The 16,558-nt window shown below is 52.2% G+C and overlaps 1 pseudogene; it reads right to left on the minus strand.

Annotated features, from left to right (window-relative positions):
* Nucleotides 1–11,049: 11,049 nt before the first annotated feature.
* LOC123130444 (scopoletin glucosyltransferase-like) lies at nucleotides 11,050–12,710 on the minus strand (annotated as a pseudogene).
* Nucleotides 12,711–16,558: the final 3,848 nt, after the last annotated feature.

Genomic DNA, 16,558 nt, shown 5'->3' on the forward strand with positions numbered 1-16,558 from the left:
GCGTACCGCAGCCCTGGCGGAGATGGAGATGGTCCGTGAGGAGCCACCAGCGCCTCCGGAGCCTCCTGAGGCCCCTAGGCCTGGGGGCTCGTGAGGATCGGCTTCCGCAGCCCACCGAGTCTGCTACACCAACAGTCCTTCGTCCTCAACATCATCAGGTGACATCTTTCAAGTTTCATTTCCAGCTGGAAGCGCCCCCCCAGGGCTGCATTATTCCTAGGCCGCGTGGGTCCGTCCCTGCGGCATGTATCCCTTTTATTTCATGTTGTTAGCTTACTTTGTTGGGGGCGCCCCTCGGGCTGCATCATCCCCAAGTCGCTCAGGCCAGACCCAGCGGCATGTATCCTTTTGCGTTTATTTTCGGTTATGCGTTCGACCCACCATGCTTGATTATTTGATGCCGGTCCACGGCACCTCTTCTTCTCCATGCCGACCACTTGCACGTTAAAGGGGGGATACCTGAGCATCGCGACTCAGGGCTCTTACTGGCTCTCCAGCCCTCACCCTCTGGCCTTGTCCACGGCATCGCGACCTGGCATACCAGCGACGGCTGAGACCAGCTCGAGGGCCGGGAACCGAGGACGTAGAGTGTTGGCATCTAACCAAATTTGCAGGGACACGTCACAAGATAAGGCCCAGTGCCAGGCGCAACCCGCCTAGAGGTAGGGCCCCGTGAGTCCCGCGCTGGCTCACGGGTGCCCAGATACACCTCGCCAGGCCCTACCGTGCCAGCCACGTGTCAGGGCGGGGCTGTACACGCCCCGGGGGCTCCTCCCGGAGGGGGGCCCCCTCCCACGTACCAGTGGAAGCACCATGCTCCATGCTGGCTGGCGACACTGCCGAGGAGCGGCTATGCCCGTACACATACGGAAGCGCTATGCTCCGCGCTGGTGATAAACAACTGAGGGTGGCCCCCGGGCCGCATCAACCTCAGGGAGCCCAGAGCTCAGTGTCTAGCCTCATCGTAACGCCTCCCCTCGGGAGTGCCGCGCGAGGGGGCTGGGCACGGGGGCTGCGCCTGGGTCACGCCCAGACACACGCCGCCCATCCAGGCCCCCCCGGGCCTGGTTCGTCGCGCGTCTCTCCCCGAGCGGAGCCAAGGTACGAAGGCCATTTGAGCGTCAAGGGGGACTCCTGAGCATCGCGACTCAGGAGCCTAACTGGTCACGTAGCCCCTCACTCCTTAGTTCCGAAAGGCTAACGGCGGTTGAGGTATGCGTGCGGCCGGGCTCTGCAGACGTAGAACGGTAGATCCACCCACATCATACCTCCCTACTTGTTGTTCGTGCACCAAGGGGGACTCCTGAGCAGCGCGACTCAGGAGCCTAACTTGTCACGTAGCCCCTCACTCCTTGGCCCCGTCCTGGTTTTCGGTCGGGACTAACGCTGGGTGAGGTATGCGCGGGGCCGGGCTCTGCCGGCGTAGAACATAAGCAAGTAGGAAGGAAAAGCGCAAATTTCAAGGAATTCAAAAGCAAATATTACAGTCCACACTGTTATCTCAATGCCAAACGCAAGTTTAAACGCCTCCCCGAGGCATGATACATGTGCAGGAATTAAAGGCGGGACAGGAGCCACAACGGAGTCACTTGTCGGCGGTGGAGCAGCGCGGAGTGGGTTCGCCTCGTGGAGCAGCAGGGTCGGCAGCGCCTTGCTTCGGCTTGGTGCTGAAGGCCCGGAACTTCCCCAGCAGAGCCTCCGCGCGGCCCTGCACGGCCTCGGCAGCGGCAGCGGTACGCTCGCCGCTTACTGGCTCCAGCAGGCTGTCGAGGTCGACGCCGAGATCGCGAAGGTAGATGTGGGTGAGGACCCGCGTCAGCGCTGCAGAAGACAGGACACGCGCCTCGGCCTCGGCCGTGGGGCCAAGGCCAAGGGCGACATCTTCAAGAGCACGAACCAGGAAGGGAAGCAGCTTGGTGGGGCCGTCCTCGGCGCCAGCCAGCGGGCTCTCCAGGCCGCTGTCGTAAAGCGTCCTCAGCGAGGAGCGAGCCTTCGCCTCCATCTCCGTGAAGGCCACGCGGTCCTCGGCAAGAACCAGAGCCTTGTCGTCCAGCTCGGCCTTCCTCGCCCCCAACTCCTGCTCCAGCGCCTAGGCGGTCGCGGCGCTTCCTGAGCTTGGCCTACCGGCCCTTGATGGCCGCCTCGCGAGCCTTCATGCTTTCTTCTTGCTCTTGGCAAAGGCGGACCTCTTTCACGAGCTGGTCCCGCAGGCCTTGCAGCTCGTCCTCCAGCGCCTTGCAGCGACCACGGACTTCGACCACCTCCCCCAGGGCTGCATCACGTGCAGCCTTCGCCTCAAGGACGGCCTGCCTCTCCTCTTCGCAAGCCGTCGAGGCCTGGACCAGCGCCGCCCGAATCGAAGCGTCGGAGCGAATCCATCCTGAAGCCAGCTCCAAGCGCCCGGCCACCAAGCGAGGGTCGGCGCCAAGTAGATCCTGCCGCAACCGGTCCAGCTCAGCGGCAGCACGATCCAGAACGGTAGGAGGAGTCGGAGAGACAGCAGCCGGTGGAGTAGGAGGAGAAGGCGGCAGCGCGACCACAGCATCCTGAGGCGAAGCTTGCTGCGCCCCAACGGCTGAAGTGGCAGCAGCAGGCAAAGGCACCTCGGGAGTCACTTGGGCCATGGGGGCTGAGCTCGCCCCCGCCGGCTCAGCCAGGCCTCGCGAGGACGACCGGGCAGGAGATGCCCGTGCGTCGCGGTCACCTTCCTTCGCGGGCAGAGGCGCTGCCACGGATGGAACCTCAGGAGCTCCCTTCGGCTTTTTTGCTGCGGGCGCCAGCCTATCCAAGAGATGCGGACATCAAGCCTCAGAAGCAGAACAAGAAATAAAGACAAGAATCAAGCGCTTATGGGTCGTCGCCAGTGAGCTCAAGCGGCCTCCGGCCGAATTTGAAGCCCGAAAGCCGGCTAGAAGGGTCAACCTCGCGAAGCTTGGAAGCGGAAGGTGCATCTGCGGTCCGCCTCGGGGCCGGGGCAGACCCGCGGGAGATCAGCCCAGTCCTGTCCTTCTTCGGGATCGGGGGCAAGCTCCCGCCGTCCTGCTCGTCATTATCCTCGTCGTCATCGCTCGAAGAGAGGCGGAGAACGCGGGACCGGCGCCGGGGGAGGGGAGCCCTCGACTCTCCGTCAGTCACCTCAGAGTCAGGCCCTTTTTCCCGCTCCCCTCCTTCCTCCTCTTTGCTAGAGTCGTCGGAGGGCACGTCCACCGGTTCCTCGGGAGTTTCCATGGGCACGGACCCGTCCCCGTTGAAGACGGGCATGGACTCCACTACCTGCTCCCAGTCGTCGCGGAGGAACAAGGGCGTAGGAGCGCCCTCCAACCTCGCCACATTGCCCCCAACCAGAGATTGGAGGACCGCAGCCAGATCTCCGTCGGCCAAGGCCGCGGGGCTCGGATGGGGTCTCCACATCGGAAGTGAGTACTGCCGAAGCGGAGCCAGCTGGTGCTCCAGGAATTCCCTCAGCAGCGACGCGCCGGTCAGCTTCGCCTCCGCCATGTTGGCCGGCCTCAGATCCGCGTCCATCTTCTCCAACACCAGCTTCGCGCAGGGGTCCGCGAGCTCCGCTCGACCCCAATCGCTGGAGCTCGTGGGTTGCTTCATGGGCAAGATCAGCCGAGGGTGGATGCGCCCAGCATCCGCCAAGACCCACTTGCTCCTGAAGCCCTCAATCCTTTTCCCGGGGTCCGAAATGGCAATGGCGCCACCGTACGCGATGAAGCTCGCGCACGCGGAAGCAGGATCGCGAGAGGTCCGGAGGTAGAAGTAGTGGCGCAGCAAGGCCACTAAGGGTTGCACCCCTACATGAGCCTCGCAGTAATAGGCAAAGATCGCCAAGAGAAGGACGGAGTTGGGGTGGAGATGCAAAGCCTGTAGCTTATAATGGCGGAGGACAAAGAAGAAGAACTCGGAGAAGGGAGGCACCAGGCCAGCAGCAATTGCGCTTACGAAGAACGGATAGAAGGTGCTCCCTTGGCCCTCAGGGGTGGCGGAGCCGGCCTTGAACACCTTCGCCCCGTCGATGCCCCGCGCCGCCGCCATCCGGCGTAACCGGGCGAGGCTCGCCTCCGACACGTTCGGCGAGTCCAGGGCAGACGAGTACCAAGCTACGGTCGGGGACTGACGAGGCGCCATGGCTTCCTAGGTCACGCGGTCGGAGTGGATCTGGAAATTTTGGAGGAAGGAAGGAGAGGCGCAAGAAAGGGGATCTGAGCAGCAACCGGAGAAAGCAAAAGGCAATGCCTAGGCAGATGCCGCTCCTTTATCAACTCGCGCGGTTGCTAAGGTGCTCACGTCCAATCAACCGCCACGCGGCGCCCAAGGCCGCAGGCTGATAGGGCCCGCGGCGCTTCGCTCTTGCCCTTCCGCCTCCCTGCACGGCCAAGTCCAGGCGCGCCTTGGGCCCGGGGGCTACTATCGGTGTTCTGGGAATGGGGGTCCCCAGACTTGCCTGCCTGCGGCCTGCGGCGTGGCTCAAAGGGGGGCCCAGCATGGCCCATCTTCATCAACACAGACCCAAGACCCTCGCGAGGGGCCAAGCCTCGCGGGGCGGACGACACGGAGCTTCCTCAGGCACGGCCTCACCAGGCTGGCTCACAAGGAGGCGGAGAGATCAAGGTGGGGTACCTCACGAGGTGCCCGTGACACAAGCCATGATGACCAACGGCGCCAGGAGGGCGCCAGCCCGCGCAGTGTCCTCCTTTCCCCTTTGGTGCAAAGGGGGCAAGCGCAGCCACGGAGTACCGAGGCATCAGGCAAAGGTTGCCATTTCGGTGCAACAAGACCAGGAGGACTGCAGGACGGAGGTCATCGTGGAGCACAAGACGGCGTCACCACCAGAGCTTTGTGCAGGCGAGGACCAACTTTAGTCAGGATAAGTGTACCAGATGTTCCCCTTCAAAATGGCCAATTGTTGGCGCCCTTCCCGCTCAATATTTGGGAAGAGGCCCAGGGCCATTGCCTATAAATAGGACCAGCCACCCACAGGGAGGGGAGGTTCGAGATCGAGTATCGAGGATCCAGAATCGACCAACCCAGAAACTAGCTAGGGTCGCAATCGAGAAGAGAGAGAGAGAGAAGGGTGACTGAACTCCCCCTAGCAGTTCATCCTCCCAACCAAGAATAGACCCTCACGAGGCTGTTCTTCCTTGTATTGTTCATCATCATCAGCCCAAGAGGCAATCCACCACACCACATACTGGAGTAGGGTATTACACCACAACGGTGGCCCGAACTAGTATAAATCATGTGTTTCTTGTGCTGTTCTTTCCTTAGCTTAGATCTTAGCGAGGCGGAGGGGTGCAGGTAGGTAGGAGGCGAAATCTCCGCGCGCACCCCAGTGTTTGAATCTCAAGGGTCTGCCGGAACCCGAAATCCGACATTTTTGATGACCCGAGAGGTCATCGTCGGCGCAGCGGCCGAGCGGGCAGTCATGACGAAGCCGCCTAGTCGGAGAGTTTGGCCTACAGCCAGGGCTCCCCCAGAGATGATGTCGTCCTTGACAACGAGGCGAGCCATCCTCCTTATGATGATGACACAGTGGAACTCTCAATGAAAGCACCAATGTCGGTGTCAAAACTGGTGGATCTCGGGTAGGGGGTCCCGAACTATGCGTCTAAGGCGGATGGTAACAGGAGGCAGGGGACACGATGTTTACCCAGGTTCGGGCCCTCTTGATGGAGGTAATACCCTACGTCCTGCTTGATTGTTCTTGATGATATGAGTATTACAAGAGTTGATCTACCACGAGATCAAAGAGGCTAAACCCTAGAAGCTAGCCTATGGTATGATTGTCTGTTGTCCTACGGACTAAAACCCTCTGGTTTATATAGACACTGGAGGGGGCTAGGGTTACACAGGGTCAGTTACAAAGGAGGAGATATACATATCCGTATTGCCTAGCTTGCCTTCCACGCCAAGTAGAGTCCCATCCGGACACGGGACGAAGTCTTCAATCTTGTATCTTCATAATCCAACAGTTCGGCCAAAGGATATAGTCCGGCTGTCCGGAGACCCCCAAATCCAAGACTCCCTCAATGGGCATCTCCATAGCCCGTTGATTAGCCGCGTCGATGTGATACTTTCTCCCTTCTTGTCTTCTCCACACAACCTCCACCATCATATTCTATTTCACCTATAGTGCTATGTCCATGGCTCACGCTCATGTCTTGCGTGAGGGTTGAAAAAGCTGAAGCGCATTAAAAAGTATGAACCAATTGCTCGGCTTGTCATCGGGGTTGTGCATGATGTGAATATTTTGTGTGGTGAAGATGGAGCATAACCAGACTATATGATTTTGTAGGGATAACTTTCTTTGGCCATGTTATTTTGAGAAGACATGATTGCTTTATTAGTAGGCTTGAAGTATTATTGTTTTAATGTCAAATGATAGACTATTGCTTTGAATCACTCGTATCTTAATATTCATGCCATGATTAGATACATGATCAAGATTATGCTAGGTAGCATTCCACATCAAAAATTATCTTTTTTTTATCATTTACCTACTCGAGGACGAGCAGGAATTAAGCTTGGGGATGCTGATATGTCTCCATCGTATCTATAATTTTTTATTGTTCCATGCCAATATTCTACAACTTTCATATACTTTTGGCAAATTTTTATACTATTTTTGGGACTAACATATTGATCCAGTGCCCAGTGACAGTTCCTGTTTGTTGCATGTTTTTTGTTTCGCAGTAGATCCATATCAAACGGAGTCCAAACGGGATAAAAACCGACGAAGATTTTTTTTGGAATATATGTGATTTTTGGGAAGAAAAAACAACGCGAGACGATGCCCGAGGAGGCCACGAGGCAGGGGGCGCGCCCTGGGCCCTCGTGGCCAGCCCGTAAGGCGGTTGATGCCCTTCTTTCGCTGCAAGAAAGCTAATATCCGGATAGAGATCGTGTTAAAATTTCAGCCCAATCGGAGTTACGGATCTCCGGGAATATAAGAAACGGTGAAAGGGTAGAATTTGAGAACGCAGAAACAGAGAGAGATAGAGAGACAGATCCAATCTCGGAGGGGCTCTCGCCCCTCCCATTCCATGGAGACCAAGGACCAGAGGGAAAACCCTTCTCCCATCTAGGGAGGAGGTCAAGTAAGAAGAAGAAGGAGGGAGGCTCTCTCCCCCTCGCTTCCGGCGGCGCCGATTGCCACCGGGGGCCATCATCATCACCGCAATCTTCACCAACAACTTCACCGCCATCATCACCAACTCTTCCCCCCTCTATGCAGCGGTGTAACCTCTCTCTTACCCGCTATAATCTCTACTTAAACATGGTGCTCAACGCTATATATTATTTCCCAATGATGTATGGCTATCATATGATGTTTGAGTAGATCCTTTTTGTCCTATGGGTTATTTGATGATCAAGATTGGTTTGAGTTGCATGTTTTATTATTGGTGCTGTCCTATGGTGCTCTCCGTGTCGTGCAAGCGTGAGGGATTCCCGCTATAGGGTTTGCAATATGTTCATGATTCGCTTATAGTGGGTTGCGTGAGTGACTGAAACACAAACCCGAGTAAGGGGGTTGTTGCGTATGGGATAAAGAGGACTTGATGCTTTAATGCTATGGTTGGGTTTTACCTTAATGATCTTTAGTAGTTGCGGATGCTTGCTAGAGTTCCAATCATAAGTGCATATGATCCAAGTAGACAAAGTATGTTAGCTTATGCTTCTCCCTCAAATAAAATTGCAATAATGATTACCGTCTAGTTATCGATTGCCTAGGGACAAATAACTTTCTCGTAACAAAAAGCTCTTTACTAAAACTAACTTAGTTGTGTCTTTATCTAAACAGCCCCTACTTTTTATTTACGTAATCTTTATTATCTTGCAAACTTATCCAACAACACCTACAAAGTACTTCTAGTTTCATACTTGTTCTAGGTAAACAGAACGTCAAGTGTGCGTAGAGTTGTATCGGTGGTCGATAGAACTTGAGGGAATATTTGTTCTGCCTTTAGCTCCTCGTTGGGTTCGACACTCTTACTTATCGAAAACTGTTGCGATCCCCTATACTTGTGGGTTATCACATATCATCGGCGTATTGGAGAACAGTGGGAGGCAGGTGGGAGAAGATGGGGTGGTGGAGGGCAGCCTCTGAGTTATGGAAGATGTGTTGTTGGAGCAGGTCAGCGACGATGAGGAAAAGGTAGGGGGAAGCCGGGTCACCTTGCCTCAGGCCGTTCTTGCATTGGATCCAGTTGCCAGGGACACCATTCAGGAGGATGGCAGCTTTGCCTGTGTGGCGAATGTTTTGGATCCAGTTGCGGAAGGTTTGGGAGAAACCACGAACGGACAGAATCCTGTCTAGGGCAGGCCAAGCCACAGAATCAAAGGCTTTTCGGAAGTCGGGCTTAAAAACCATGGTTGGTCGTTTGCGAGCGTGACAAGAAATAATGAGATCGGCTGCAAAAACGTAGTTCTCGGTAATATTTTTGTCGGAGATGAACCCAGTCTGGTTACCATGAATTAACATAGGTATGAGCGGTTTGAGGTGAGAGGTGAGGACTTTAGCAACAACTTTGATTGGGCAGTTCTGCAGAGAGATGGGTCTGAAGGCGTCGGGTGAGGTTGGCGTGTCCTTCTTTGGAAGGAGGACAATGTGAGCACGGTTTATACGTTCTGTATCTACCACGCCTTGGTGAAATTGGGAGAAGAAGGGTAGCACGACGCGTTTGACTAAGGGCCAGTAAGTTCCATAGAAGGATGGCCCGAAACCTTCTAGCCCAGGTCTGGCTTGGGGGTTCATTTGGAAGAAAGCAAGTTTGATTTCCTCTTCGGAGAAATTCTCATCAAGGATGTGGAGGCCGGCCACAGCCTGTGGGGTATATAGCGTGCAGATCAAAATCCCAGGATGCATTGGCTGGAGTACCGAGGAGGGAGACGAAGAAATCCCTAAGAATCTTGGCTTTGTGGTGGTGAGAGGTGAAGTCATTGCCGTCGCGTGTGAGTGTAAAGATTTTGTTCTTCCTAAAATGTTGGGAGGCAGACATGTGAAGAATTTTGTGTTTTCCCACCGTGGATGGCCCATGACACTTGAGCACGCCATCTCCAGTAAGTCATTTTTTGGATTGTGCATTTAAGGATTGAGATGATAATCTTACGAGTGAGGAGTTTTGGTTGGGAGAGAGCCCTAGATTCTTCAGCGTGGTCTAAGGCAGCGATTGCAGATTTGCAACGAGATTCGCAAAGAGGAGTAGGGACACGTGAACATGCCCATTTTTTAAGGTCAGACCGTGATTCTTTGAGAGAGGAAGCGAGGGTAGCGGCCGAGTTGGCTGATGATGTGGCCAGGGATGGGGCCCAGCATCTCCTAACAATATCTCCGCATGGACGGAAGTTGGCCCAGCCAGGCTCAAATTTAAAAAAGTTGGACCGAGGGATCGTTGTGGTGACGTGAATGAGGAGGGGGCGTGATCGGACGTGAATCGTGTGAGCGATGATAGAGATGTGTTAGGGAAGGCGTTGGCCCAAGCTAGGTTAAAGAAAGCGTGATCGATCCGTTCTAAGGTGGGCGTTTCTCTATTGTTCGACCAAGTGATTGGGCGATCGAGGAGCAACAGCTCGACGAGGGCTAGGCCGTCTAGGGTTTGATTAAAGGCGTTGGCCTCAGACTGCCGGAAGGCATTGTTATTTTTGTCAGAGGGGAAGCGAAGGAGGTTGAAGTCTCCAACAATCAGCCAGGAAGAATCATCTGGTTGTGAGATAGCTAGGAGCTCATCCAGGAAGGATTGTTTGAGCGCACGTAAAGAGGGGGCGCATATATTGCTAATGGCAATGTTGCGAGCACATGTCGTTGATTTCAGAATTAGGGTGGAGGAGAAGGTGAGGTGAGTGAACGAGACAACCTGGAGAGAATTTGTGTTCACGGCAAAAATAGTGTTGCCATTGGTGCCCACAACTGGTAATGAGAAGACTTGGTCGAGTTGACGTGGCAAGAAAGATCTTAGCTTGGGGTCGGAGTAAGTATCAAGTTTTGACTCTTGCAGGAGGGCAATGTGAGGTTTGATCGCAATCAATTCAGGGAGGACGTCAGAAAACTTGGCATCGTCCCCTAAGCCACGTACATTCCAAGAGCAAATAGAGATTGCAACATTACTCGTTAAAAAGGTTCATACACCGGTAGGTAAAGCAGAAGTACAAGGGTTCTATCGGAGCAAAAGTTACAGAGTAACGTGAAGACAGTACTAGATCTAATGACAGCAGACACAGTGACCAAAAGAGCAACGACGCACTTCATACATGCGGTGTAACAGAGACGGACGAGAGCGTCGGACTACGCCCCGATGACAAGGGGCAGTGCACGCCTAGGATGCGGATCATGGTGCGTCGTCCTCACCGGAGGCAGAGGCCTCGGATCCAAGAATGGCGTCAACATGGCCGTCATCGGCACCACACAGCAGCGTAATGGCAGCCAGGTCTTCAGGAGAGGCAGGAGGACCATCGGCAGCGTTGAGGCGGGCATCCTGGATGGCATGATCAATGGTTGTGCCCACGTCCGCAGCAGAGAGGCGAGCGGCCTTGGCCTTAACGGCCTTGACGAGCATGGAAGAGTACTTGGCCTCCTTGCCAGCAAGCCGCACGCGACGACACAACTTGTCTTTGAAGTAGGAGTGGTCACAAGATGTCCTGCGATGCTCCTTGCATATGGTGCTCTCGTGGGTGTCCAGATCCTGAAGAAAGAGATGCGTTCGTCGTGGCAGTGGTTAGCGTATTGTTAACAGAGGCTAAAGGATTCGAATGATTAAGCGTCGGAGAGGATGGGGCGTTACCATTTGCACGTGACGATTCTTCAGCATAGAAAGTGAAAATGGGAAGGGCGGCAGTGCCGGCAGGGGACTCGGCTCCCCTGACGTACTGCAGGGCGCAGTTGGGTCACTGACAGGTGGGCTAACTTGCTTTTGGGCCCACCTGTCAGTGGCCCAACTGCGCCCTGCAGTACGTCAGAGGAGCCTCGTCCGCCGGCAGGGGGCGGCACGAGCACTGTGAAAACAGACGTGTCCGACGGCACCAACGGGCCATCACTTCAGTCGAACACTAAAATAGCTAAGATAAAGCAAATGACCAGCAGCCTCATGAAGTGCACAGTCACGACGCTACAAAATTAATGGAGGAGTACACGGCATATCACACATCGGTGCACATACAGAGGACCTGAAGTTATTTTTCACAAATCATGGGCGTCCGTATCGTCCCGTCGCGGCCGATTGATTTGATTATCGTTCGCCGCGATGATGTCACAGTAGCTCCCCAGCAGCTCTTCCACCAGCTTCAGCAAGGCGACACGGGAGGTGCCACCGTCGCTCACCGCTGACTTGGCCGCCTTCTGAGCCCAGGCCGCCTTGGCTCGCATTTTCTGTCCGTCCGAGTCGCCGGCGTCCATCAGCCTCCTGATCTTGTGCTCCACCTCCGCCCTGCCCACCACGGCCCCGGCGCCCCCGGCGGCCGTTATCCTCACCCCGGCGCCGATGATGTGCGTGACGTGGTGCGCGTTCAGGTGCTGCTCGGCCATCTGTGGCCACGCCAGGACGGGCTTCCCCGCTGCCAGGCTCTCCATCACCGAGTTCCACCCGCAGTGGCTCAGGAACCCTCCCACCGCGGGGTGAGCCAGCACGCTCCTCTGCGGGATCCACCCGCGGACGATCCTTCCGTGCGGCCCCAGACCGGACGGCCCAGAGGAATGGGTGGCCGGACTGCACCAGCCCGCGCGCCAGCTCGTCGAGCTGCTCGTCGGAGACATGGGCCTGCGTGCCGAACGACACGTAGACCACCGACTCCGGCCGCTCCGCCATCTCGTCGAGCCAGGCGAGGCACCCCTCCGGGTCCTGCTCATCCTCGCGCTCCGGCACGTCGCCGGCGGCGAGGAACAGAGGGCCCACCAGCCAGGCGCGCGCGCCCGGCTGGTAGAACGACATGAAGGCCGATACGTAGTCCTCTTCCAGCATGGCGAAGCTGTTGACCAGGACGCCCCAGCTGCGCGCGTCGGACTCGCCGATGTCATCGATAAGGAACCGGGTCACTGGGTCCTCGGCGTCGCCGAGCTTGGTGATCGTGTCCGGGACATCCGCCGCCGTGATCCTCACGTGTTCCGGCATATGGGCGACGTGGAAGCTTGCGCCGTGCTCAGCGACAGGCGGCGGCGGGCTCGTGATGAGCGACCTGCAGGTGGCCATCGAGAAGCAGGACATGCCTTGGAACACGATGCGGCGGCCGCGACGCGGTGCGTGAACCCGAGGAAGGAGTCGGAGACGAGCACGAGCGGCGGGGCCGGGAGCGACGCCATGAACTCCGCGAAGGACGCCCGCAGGAGCGCCGTGGCGCGCAGGAACGTCGGGTACAGGTCCGGGCCGGGCAGGGTGTCCGTGGACTCGACGCCGGATGGCAGCGGCGGCAGCGAGGGGAACGGGAGCACCGCGAGGCGCACCGACGCCGGGAGGCGGCTGCGGGCGAAGGCGAGGTTGGCGGGCGTGATGACCACGGTGATGCGGAGGTTCTTTTGGTGCACGGCGAGCGCCGTGGCGAAGTGGAGCAGTGGGAGGGTGTGGCCCTTGGCCATGAACGGGAACACGACTACGTGGTCGCGGCCGGCCTGGTTGCCCGCTCCGTCCGCGGCATGGGTGGGTGCAGCGGCACCGTTGTTGTTGGTGGTGGTGATGGCCATGGCAGGGCGTTGCCGTGTGGTTTGCGGGTTGGGTTCTGAAGGGTTGAGGTCTATGGTGAGGTGACGTGAGGCGAGGTGAGGTGAGTTCACTATATAGAGAAACTCAACGCATGGATCGTGTGTATCCCTTTTGTATATAGGAGTATCTTTTTGATATGCGGAATCAATGCTCTTCTGGATATGATATCTGTATCTCTGTATTATTGCAGACACTTTCTTTTTTCAAGTATAGTCTCGGTGCATACACTTATAAGGTAGTTTGAATTTAATTGTACTTCATCCGTTTCTAAATATAACTTTTTTTAAAGATTACAATATGAACTGCATATGGAGCCAAATGAATGAATCTACACCCTAAACTAGTACATTTATATACATCCATATATAGTTTATATTAAAGTTTCTAAAAAGACGTATATTTAGGAATGGAAGAAGTATAATCTTGTCACATACGGCGTCTATAAAAGGTGAGAAAGTCAAGGCCTAGTTTGAGTGCACCTCTCTATCCAGCTATCTCAAATTTTGGGAACTCATGTAGTAGCGGTTCATTGCCAGTGTGCTATTTGGTTCATTATTGCAATAGCGACGGTTATTATTGCCATAACATTGGTTCATTTATTAGGGCACTCCCTCAAAGCTCAAACTCATATAAAATATTTTAAATCACTACTTTAGTGATCTAATAAAAGGTTTTATATTAGTTTACATGAGTACTAGTATTGCAGGAGAATCAATTTTAGTCCACATGTGGCCAGTTTCTTCCTACCATCCTACTCGTTGCTTCCTTTCATGGCTTTGTACAAGTGTGCATGATGGCACAATGCACTTCTGTTGCGTATACCGTTTACATATAATGGGTAATTTTAATGAAGATTGAAGAGAGAGGAACCTAAAGCTCTCCGCGACAAACAACATTTGTGTTCACGGGCAATTGGGCAATATCACTTGCTTCTGGCTCAATGTTTGGCTAACCTCAAGTGTAACCTTTCCAAATCTCTTCATCCACCCTACCAATCCAATCTTCTAGTGTCCAGTGTCATAACCTCTTTTTTTTATAACAGAGACACTAGAGGCACCTGGCTTTAAATTAATCAAGGCCATAAACTAGGCAGCTTACCAAACTACAACCAAACCGATAAACCCGAATCACATAATCACCATGGTACATGGTGTAAGGCCCAAAAGAGAAGAATATGCAGGCCCGAACATAAGAACCCCTTCCCTACGACGACTGAATGGTACAGAGTTTGTCTATCATGCTTTGCATGGCTTCAATGTCACGTTGTTTCCCCAACGAAGCTCATTACTATAGAAACATATTGCATTTGAAGATAACATCAGCTAGGTGCGACAGGAAAACGGATTAGGTGATGATTTTATTATGGATGTGCCACAAAGCCCAAAGCAAAGCACCCACATAGCGCCACAGAATTCGTTTGTTAGCACCCCGCTGCGCACGGAGCATCTCTAGCAGGTCCCTACCGGACAGAGGATTCCAAGATTGATCGGAAGCTTCTCGCACTACACACCACGCAAAACGTGCGAGATGGCAACAGAGGAAGACTTGATTAGCATCTTTCGGAGCAGCTCGGAGCACACAAGCACCTGTGGCCGACCCCGGCAACTCCGTCTTCCAGAGACTCGAGTTTGCTCGTCGATGATGGTGTAGGGGGGCAACTGCTACTAAAGAGTGGCCGGTGGGCGGCGGGGCAACGAACACAGCATCTGTGATGCCTGCGACGGGGAGCACATGTGTTCCTATGAAGGGGAGAAGTACGGATTCGAGTGAGCACATGTATTACTTTATTAAAAAATGTCATGAACAAAAAATACATAATTTTCGTATGAATAATCAAAGAAACATGAAATGTATAGTTTCCATCAATGTGGAAATATGAAAAATGCCATGCTACTTTACAGAAATGCCATGCTAATTTATAAATTTACAAATGGATGATTAGAAATGTGTCGTGTGATCTAAAAAATATGAATTTTGCCATGGAGATGTTTTGTGAAAAAAGACATATTTTGCAAAACAATTTTTTACCAAGGACCAAAAACAAAATTTCATGTTGTAATATTTTTGCTTTATTTGGTCTACTATGCAAAACATCATTAAAAAAGACATGTCAGTGAAAAAATAATTCCATGCCAATAAAAAATAAAATTATTACCCTCTTAATAATAAACTGTCATTCTCTTAACAATAAAATGTCAGACTCTCAATAATAAGACTACCATCCTCCTATAATAAAAATGTCATGTTATTAAATAATAAAGATGTCATGCTCCTAATCATAAACTACCATCCTCTTAATAAGAAAAATGTCATGTTATTGATTATTAAAATTCCATGCTCTTAGTAATAAAAATGGCATACTCTTAATAATTAAAATGTCATGTTATTAATAATTAAACATGACATGCTATTAGTAATAAAACTGCCATGTGAGAAAGTAAATAAATTATAAAACTGCCATGAAAAAGTAATAAAATTTCCCAAATGTTTGCATGGGTGTATTACAAAAAAGACCTAAAATTTTCCATGCTACATAAAACCCATGGCAAGTTCAGAAAAATCCCCTCTAAAAATTAGAGATTTTCTGTTTTTTCAAAAATGGAAAATATTCAAGATTTTGGATTTTTAAAATAAAACAAAATAAATTAATTTTTTTCTTCAAATACATAAAAACAAATTTTATTGCATGTTTCCACAAACCTACTTCGGCCCAATTGGTGAAGTGTGCTCAGCTGAGGTCTCGAGCTCCCCTCCCCACGCACCTCACGCGAATTTTTTGGGGAAAAAGAGTGAGCGTCCGTCCGAAAACATTTTATATCAAATGACTCCAGCTCATCTACGTGGTGTCGGTCCTGTGCCAAGATAACACAGGAAGGCGCTCGCTAGGGTTGGCCTCCTACCAAATGTCGTCGGATAGAATTTTCGTATATATTTGTTGGCTGGTACTCCCTCCGTAAACTAATATAAGAGCGTTTAGATCACTTTTTTAGTGATCTAAACACTCTTATATTAGTTTACAGAGGGAGTACCACACAGATGGTTGTGTCGCATTATACATGCTAAAATGTAAATAAAAAATATAAAATCCTAAACATGATAAATACTACTCCCTCTATCCCAAATTGCTTGTCTTAAATTCATCTAGTATAAATGTATCCAAACATGTTTTTATATTAGATACATCCGTATCTAGAGAAATTTAATAAAAGTAATTTGGGACGGAGGCGATACTAGATAGTTGGACTACATTGTAGTTTACTAATAATTTTTCTATTGTGTTAGCTGACATTTTTTAACATCAAAGTACTTTTTATTGCAAGGTGATCACCATATTATCTTTTATAAGAGTATCAACAATCTTTACGGGTGGATCTTTCATCCACCCCGCACACACCTTACTTCTAGCTAGTTTGGTTAAATCATGGGCAACACAATTAATCTTTCTAGGAGCATGCCAAAAAATAATATGCGGAAAATCACACGCAAGGTGATATATATCAAAAACTGCTGCCGATAGACCGAAAGAGTGACATCCATTCTTCATTGTCTCTATCACCTCGATGTTTTCAGAGTTCACCTCTATGCGGTTGCACCCGAATGTATTTGCCAAATTGAGACCAAACCATAAAACCATAAGGCCAGTGCCTCGGCCATAACCGCATCTTGGTACCAATCAATTTCTTCGTTTCCTACCACGATGAATCTGTCATTTGAGTCTCTGATGATAGCAGTATAAGGGTCCTTGAGTAAGTCTGGGTCAAAAGCCCCATTCACGTTTAGCTTCGCATAGTTGCTCCTTGGTCTTTCCCAGCCATGTCGATTGATCATCGCCTTTGCATCACTTGCTATAGTATAGTTAGCAACCA

This window comes from Triticum aestivum, chromosome 6A (genome assembly GCF_018294505.1).
Source record: "Triticum aestivum cultivar Chinese Spring chromosome 6A, IWGSC CS RefSeq v2.1, whole genome shotgun sequence".
Lineage (NCBI taxonomy): Eukaryota > Viridiplantae > Streptophyta > Magnoliopsida > Poales > Poaceae > Triticum > Triticum aestivum.